This window comes from Thunnus maccoyii, chromosome 6 (genome assembly GCF_910596095.1).
Source record: "Thunnus maccoyii chromosome 6, fThuMac1.1, whole genome shotgun sequence".
NCBI lineage: Eukaryota > Metazoa > Chordata > Actinopteri > Scombriformes > Scombridae > Thunnus > Thunnus maccoyii.
The window spans coordinates 2,247,842-2,256,321 of record NC_056538.1 but is presented as its reverse complement, the minus strand read 5'-3'; the positions used below and the strand labels follow the sequence as shown (position 1 = coordinate 2,256,321).

The 8,480-nt window shown below is 38.8% G+C and overlaps 1 long non-coding RNA gene across 1 annotated transcript; it reads right to left on the bottom strand.

The window, feature by feature from the left end:
• Nucleotides 1-656: 656 nt before the first annotated feature.
• Nucleotides 657-8,262, bottom strand: LOC121898565. Its single transcript, XR_006096508.1, has 4 exons — nucleotides 7,253-8,262; nucleotides 6,912-7,021; nucleotides 2,567-2,668; nucleotides 657-1,643 (listed from the first exon to the last, which is right to left on the bottom strand). It is a non-coding gene; the product is annotated as an uncharacterized LOC121898565 (long non-coding RNA).
• Between the last annotated feature and the right edge of the window lie 218 nt (nucleotides 8,263-8,480).

Genomic DNA, 8,480 nt, shown 5'->3' with positions numbered 1-8,480 from the left:
ACGTCCTGTTGTTTGTTGTTGTCCATCGATATTTTGGTGTTTTGTTTCCGTGTAATGGACAATAAAGATAATAAATAATTAATAATAATAATAAACAATAAAATGTATCAATACTACACTGGTTGTCCTTTTAATCTGAACTAAATCTAATGACACATTTTGAGCAGATTCCACAAAAATGTGCAGAAACATGTTTTAATAGTACGATAAATTGTGTTTTAGGGTCTCATGATAACAATTCTACTTTAGGGGCAGTTGAATGAAAGATTGTAACAGACATTTTGGATGCCTTCTCAAACATTTTCAATTTCAAACTGTAGTTTAAATAATATAGTTATTAAACTCTGGACTTGGTCGACACATTTTTGGAGTTATGGCTACCAGTGTTGTTGTGCCTTCTGATTTCAGCAATTCTAGTGATGCGTAAAATGTTACCTTAAGCCTTGGGAATGCCGGTATGAATGTAGCAGCCTGGATGATCCTTAGTACTAATGTGTTAAAATGTGGAAAAAAAACAAGAATAATGAATTCATAGATACATACACACTGAAATGTATGTAAAAACAAACAACTTTTTAATAACTTTGGAATTTGTAGTGGTGTGTCATCCAGCGACATAACCACAGGAACATGTTTTAAGTAGGAGGAAAGTAAATTCAAAAAATGCTGTCATTTTAAAAACAAACACAACTACACAGTTCAAATATATAGCAAAATCAGTGGATTGTGGGATCCATAGAACATTGTAAATGGGTTAGGGTTAGATAAGGATTAGAGATGATGACACATGGTTGTCATTCATGAAAATGAAATACTTCTAAAGTACCTCACATAAGTAAAGAGCAGCAGTGTACAAAACATTCAGCTGGCAGCTTGTCATGTTCAACCAGCGTAGACCATCACTTTCATCATGAAAATAACAGACGTTGCAGGTGGAAAATAATATCAGTAGTCACAAATTAACACTATTTCCATCAGTAACTTGATGACAGACAAAACTTAAACTTCAGATCAGATCAATCACTCAAGTTGATCAATTTAATAGTTTTCAACCAGGACTGTCAGTATTTGGATTAAGTAGCTTGTGAGCCAAAGTCAGATGACTACACATGTTATTTCATTGTGACAGATATATGTTAAATCAACATTGCATATCTTCTGCTGATATAAGTATCAGATAGGACTTGGTATCAGCAGATACCCAATATTAAAGGACTCAGATCAGGGCCTGAAAAACTTGATTGGGACATCCATCATATATATACAGTATATACTGTACATACATACTGTATATATGACTCTTTGGTTTAAAAATGAATCTAACATGGTCATACTAAAAACTACATCAGCAAAAAAATATCAGCAATCTAGCTTCAGTTAAATTGAAATGTACTTTTTGTTCTTCCAGTACTTGCAAAAATGCATTATTTTGAAGTGGATCTAAACCAAAATTTAGTGTGTAGAAAACCATTTTTTTCATGAAGGATCCTTTAACATTATAACCTTTGTTTGTCCACCACCGGACTGAATTATAACACTTCGCAGAGGATTTTTACTTCTCTACTTTACAGATATTATACTGGCCTTGACAAGCATATCTGTCAAATTGTAGTTTCTCCCCCTGCAGCTCACCTTCATCCCTCCTTCAGGAAGAAAAAAAGAACAGAGGAAGAAGAGAGGCAGTCAGCTCATACTCCCCTTCAAAAACTCTGCTCCTTACACTTTCTCACTCTGTTTCTGTGTCTTTCTCCCAGCAGCCCCTGCCTCTCAGCTAATGGAATAATTAATGAAACTTTTGATGTAAAACAAATAATGGAGTTAGTTGGCTGTGCTGCTTTCAAGTATTTCATCTTTAGGAGCGAAAGAGTGTTTGAGTGAGAACATAAATAGATCAAAGACTTACTCAAATCTAAGCATTAAAAAAAGGAAAACACATTCAAAAAGTATCGTGAAATTAAATGAGCTCCAGATAATGGCGAGTTCACACATGCTCATGAGAGCCAGAGAGTCCTTTTCTGTGAATTGAAGAGCGAGCCCGGGCCGTTGTAAACTCATGATCTGAAGTTTTTTGCACTTGAGAAGGAGAGAAAGAAATTTAAAGAAATAAAAACTGACATGAAAGCTGACAACTTTTCTCCTTGGGAAAAGCGTGTTCTGTCATAGATGATAATAAGTCAAAATGCAAAGAAAGAAAGGAAGGAAAAAAAAGAGGGACTCCGGGCCCTTGAACCCTGCGGCTCTGAGCAGAGGAGAGGCTGTCAGCTGAGGCAGGCTATCCCAGCATCCTCCACTCTCCCTCTCTCTGTTCCCCTCTGAGACAGACAAGATGCTAATAGAGGCGAGTGAATCCTCCGTTCTGTATGCCTCTCTGTCTCTCTGCCAGACATTGTTTACTCTCTCTGGCGGGAGATCTCATTCAGAGGGATGGTGAATAGACTTAAATACTAGGCAGAGTGGTGTGTGTGGGTGTGTGTGTGTGTGTGGCAGAGAAACACAGACTGGGACAGACAGGAGAGCTGAGGGTGAGAGAGAATGAGAGTCGCATGCAGAGGTGCAGTAAATTCACCTGATTCACTTGCAAAGCCCTTCACACCTTCTGTTCTTCTCTTGCTTTCAAGTTGACACTGATGGTGACATCAAGAGGATTCTGACATCATCTGGTTGGATCCTGAAGAAGAAAACTTGGATGTATAAAACTACAGTGGCTCAGCACTTCTTTACAGTGTGCTGAATTAAAGACGTTATGAAAGACTCCTCAGTCACTGCAGTTACTAGAATCAGTGAGAGTAGCCAGTAGGGGTGTGCCCGGATACAAATACATTATGCGGCAAAGCACAAATAATAGGTTTTTTACGAATATTTGTTTCATACAAATATTTTAAAAAATGTTGTTAGTTAGAGGTCTGTCTGCAATGCGGTGATGAGTGAAGTTTTAGCTCAGTAGTCAGTGCTGTCGTCTATGATCTGGGAGACTCCAGTTCAAGACCCAGTGTGGGGATCTTCTTTGCAAGGTAGTTTATTTATGAACACTTATTTTAACACTTTAATTTTCTAAAATTAAAAGCGTAATAAAAGCAAAAACAGGATTTTTAAGCCCCTCTCCACTTTTATTCGAATACAAATACAAATACAAATAATTTTGCTGCCTCAACAAATACAGATATAAATACAAATACTGGACATCCCTAGTAGCCAGTAAGTATGTTAAGGCTAGTCAAGTGGGTGCATGCATTTGACCGGTCTAATATTTCATATCAAGCAATATCCTGAGTTATATGTTATATATATTTTTTGTTCCCATCACCACATAAGAGTCACAAACATTTAAGTTGGAGAGATTGATTTATTTTCTTGAATTCTAAAACTTCCTGGTCTGGCAAAAAATGTGCCATAGTATTTGGGTACACAAGTGAGAGCAATTTTGAAATGTGAAATACAGTATTACTTAAAATGTAATGCTTGGCATACTGTAAATCCAAAGCATTTTATTAGGTGTGCTGCACAGCAGTGGTGATATTATAGTCAGCTGTTAGGATGTTGGCATGATCCAGTGGGAGGAGCCAACCCTGCATAAAAGGACTCCAGAGCAGGGGGATTTCTGCTGGTAAGAGTAGGTCCAGATTGCTGATGTCTTGTAAATATTGTAAATAACATTTCAACAAGTGAGCAAATCACCTTTTCGTTTGGAGCACAATAAACACACTATTCCACTAATGGACATTGCCTCTGTCTGCCATCCTTAAAGTAACAGTTTTTGAGTTTTTTTCTAGTTAATTCTTGGCTAAGCTACCCTCACTCAGGGATGGAGTGTGGCATGCAATCAGTGGTCATAGCAGTTGGAAGAGGATGTGCTGCTTCCAGCTGGTTGAAGTATATTTGTATTGTTGCAAGAAATTGTTTTTCTGTCACATCACAGCCCACCTCTCCCAGCCCCTTCACCCAAGATATCTTTTTTTTCACTTATCGTGAGAACGGGGAGCTTTCTAAAAGGCTTCCTACATAATACTTTGTATACAGTCCCATAGTATTCTGTCTGTACTGATCTGTTGTGGCCTTGTGTCAAAGTCTGTTCAAATGGTGTTTCCCGTACTGTTGCCTCTGTGGCTGCATGAGGTTAGGGTTTATTTTGGATTATGGTTAGAAGAAACAAAGTAGAGCATCCTCACACTGGATTTTAGCTCCCAAAAAATGTATTTCACTTAAAAAGGCAACATTTCAAATACCTTTTCCCCAAATGGTCTTACTAAGGATTTGTATTTTTGTGAAATTGTCTTCTTGAAAGCCATTTTATCATTCCATATCTTCCATGTCTATTTTATCTATTAGATTTGGTAGATTTGGAGTGTTTTTTGACTATGATTTTATATAAAGTTGCATTGCCCCTTCCTGTGATCCTATCAAAAAAGAATGAATGTGCTGACAGCAAGACACGTACCACTGGAATTGTATCATGTTTCTACAGATATATGCTATGGGAACAATCTGAAAGATAATATAATCATATAACAATTCTACATGTGGTTAAAGGACGATACTGCAATATGGCTGTCATGGTAATGTGCAAGGAGTTACCAAGTTACTCAAAAAAAAAGGTTGTGGAACGATGATGAGCTACAATTCTAAATCCTACAGACAGTGAACCCTGAAGGCTGCAATGCTCATGTGGTCCTCTCTGATCACAACTACTACATTATAGTTTATTATCTCAGATGTCAAACCAGCAAAAAAATCCACTTTGATGTGTGGAGGATTCTACTCCAAAATTTGTACTCAGCAAACATACTGTAGGTAAATAAAAATGTTTTAATGAAATAAAAAATAATAATTTTTGGTTCCAAAGAAATTTAACATATTTGAGTTCACAAGGAACAAGCACGCCAAGATCCCAAGATTTCATTTAAATTTTTAAAAAAATTTAAATTAATTTAAAAAAATCTAATTTAAAGATGCAAAAACATGCAAAAAGAGAAAAATGGAAACATCATGCAAAGTATGAAATTTATCTTAAATAATTAATCAATAAACAATTAATCTGTCAATCAACAAAGAACCACTAAACCAGCTGCAGCAGAATACCAGATCCATCCAAAACATTCTGGAAAAAATCTGGCAGCTACTATGTAAAAATACTTATACCATGATCCAGCCCTGACATGAAAACGAACACACACACACACACACACACACAGACCCAGCTGTCTGTGGATGTATTTGTGCTTGGATTAGGCCTGAGATCAGCACTCAGGAAGAGAAGAAAGATGGGCAAGACGCTGAGGGAAGGAAGGGAGGAGAGGGAGAGCCTGATTTTACATTTTCTGCATGTTGTCGGTGGCAGACAGCTGACCTTCAGCGCAGACACGCTCGGCTGGGTAACAACGGCGAAATGAGGACCATTTCAAAGGACTACATGAAATGGGCCACGTGCTTTAAAGTTGTTCAATTAGATTATCCTTTTCATTTTCTTCCTCGTGTGCAATCAAGGGACAGATACAAAGAGCCGGCAACAAGCAAACATCACAGATATGCTCCTGAGTGCACGCAGTGAGGGAGGAGAGAGGAGGAGATAGAGTGAGGGAGGGGGAGGGAGGGAGAAACAGAGGCTTGAACAAATGCAGCAGCTTCAGCATCCAGGCAGTAAACTGGACACTGGCAGTCATTTTACAAATTACCTAAATCTTTATGATGGAAATGTGTAGTGTTCATTATGTTCAGTAGATACACACATATAAGTTCTACTGATTCTTTGAAGTGGGGGGTATATAATCTCCAGGACACCAAAACCAAAATAAATCAGTCTTATTACAACTTGGGTCTGGATCAGCTGTCATGAGAAACTGACTAACTGAAATGACTCGCCTCATTTCTCAAAAAATGTGTTTGTTCGATTCCTCTTTCCTCACATCTTTTCCTCGCATCTCTTCCTCATGTCTTTACAAGAGAGAGATGAACAGCTGAAATACACCAGGCATGGACGCGGCACGTCACGTAGGTGGGGCGGAGCGGGGTTTTCTACCTGCTACACAGACTCCGTCTGTCACTGCATACATATTGAGTTTTGCCAATTGATAATGTAGTTAGTTATGCAGGGTTTGGAAGACCGTATGAACTGGTACTGAATTAATTAACTAGACTGTTTTAACTACAGGATCATGGATACACAATGATTTGATTGACTGATACATTTTAATGTGCAACGTAAAAAAAAAAAAAAAAACAAGATTGCACTGCTGCGTCACATTGCTTCTGGTGATGTATTTATTTTACTTATTTTTTTGTTTGTACTCATTGTTTTACACAGTTTTACGTAGGCCTTCCAACAGGTAAAGGAGAAAAAAAATTAGATCAGCCACGTGATGCCCAAGCAGGTGTGTGCGGGTTCTGTTGTCAATGTAGCAGCTTCATTTGATCGTAATGGACGCACTCTGCTGCCATCATGCTGCGACAGACATGTCGTACCGCGTCCATGCCTGGTGTATTTTGGCTGTAAGACGTGAGGATAAAGGTTGGTTTATGGTCAATCAGAACTGGTTTGTACAATGTGTTGTTCAACTACATCAGAAATTAAAAGTGTTTACAATTGTTCTGAACAGTTACACTCGAAGGAAGAGTGAAAAGCTGGCTGTCAGAGGGAGGGGGGAGACGTGATATTGTTTAAATGCGAGGATAACAGTGCATCTTTTTAGACAGTCTCTCCAAGAGGACATTTATAGTTTCATGCGGCTGTCCAGATTAAAAGTGGTTAGGTGAAGAATACAAAAAGAGAGCGAGAAAACCGCAAGGAATTTCTCACCACCGCACAGCTGAACAATCACTCTGTGAAGTGGATGTGAATGTCGGATTGTATTTTCTTGCTGTTATATTATTTTTTGTTATTGTTCTGTAGGGTTTGACAGACTGCACTATTAACCCACCACTAGACATGACTTTGACACCCCTCTTGAAAAAAGTCAAACTGCTTCTGAAACATGGCACCACAGATGTCCTGACCCTCTAACCCTGGACTCCCTGCATATCCCTGCACCTGCAACAAACAAATAAAGCAGATGCAAAGTCTTAAACCACAATTATTCTGGATTACCCCACCCCCTCCCTACCCCTTGGAATTTTGCAACACTTCCACCAAAGTGTGTGCATAATAGCATCTATGGTATGGCACTCAGCAAAGGAGAAGACTACTGGACATCAGTTGGAGAACGTGGAGGACACACTTGGAACTTCAAAATCACACAAAATGTTCTTTCAAATGACTTACCTTGTGAGGTAGCTGGATTTGCCAGATCACACGAGAATCCATCTTGTTAGGCTTCAAGTTATGCGCTTGTGGCCAAACCACAGTGGTTCAGATAAATCAGCATCTAATGAGGAGCTACTGGCAGCTACGGCTGTGGTTTAGGTGTGATGACTGCGAGAAGTGACTGTTCGTTCAAAAACAACAATGGCAGCTCCAAAAGAGATTAGTGTAGATGCTGCTATAACATCAGTTATATCAGAGCTGTGTAGTATTTGTATAACTACATAGCTAGCCACACTGTCTTGCTTGCTAGCTTTCAAAGTTCCTCAGACTGCGGCTTGTTGTTGTGTTTCCTCTTCGGCGCTCTCCTACTACGTCATATGGCTCGTTGATCTGATTGGTTGAAGTTAGCCTGTGATAGATAGTGATAAACAGATGGTTCATCCAATCATCTGCCAAGAACTTTTGTGCCCTTTTCCAAACAGTTTCCAAGGACGACCTCTCAGATGGTTCTGTGTAACAAACCATCTGGCATGTCAGGTTATTGAATGACAACACCCCTCCAAAAATGGAACCACACAATGGCTCACAAGGGAAGTGGAGTGTGGCGACCACTCATGGATTCCTGGATATCAGAATTACGTCATTGCCCACACAGTCATTTACTAATCCAATCACAAACCCCCAAATTACCTGTGCTGTATTAATGTGTATTACTATGGGTCAGAGCTGCCAGTGTCACTTGGTCAGTGAAACAGAAACTGACTGCTTGACTGACTAACAGGTCTACGGTACCATCAGTACTGACTTTATTTTGCTAATTCGTAAAACTGGATTGAACTGAGCTAAGTTTACAAGACACAGGTTTACCAGAAAAACTTAAACAGCCTCTTTGTCAAGTGGACTGAACTGTGAACTGTGAACAGACTTATATACACACACACACTCTCACACACACTATTCTTGGTTTGCTTGCTTGGGTCAAGGCATTGGAAATTGAATTGGATTGTGTTTGATTTTTGCTGTGCTGATTTTGGTGCAGGGTATTTTATTGCTGTATTTTGCTTTGCTATTATATTGGTTTGTTATTGTTTTGTAAGGTTTGACTAGACTGGGACTATTAATTTATCATTATTATTTTGTGATGTCATGTGTCATGTGTAAGTTTTCACCATGTGATATGATTTATATTAGCTATAGTGGTTTTATACTCCTACATGTCACTGACCATCAAATACTTGCCGGGTTT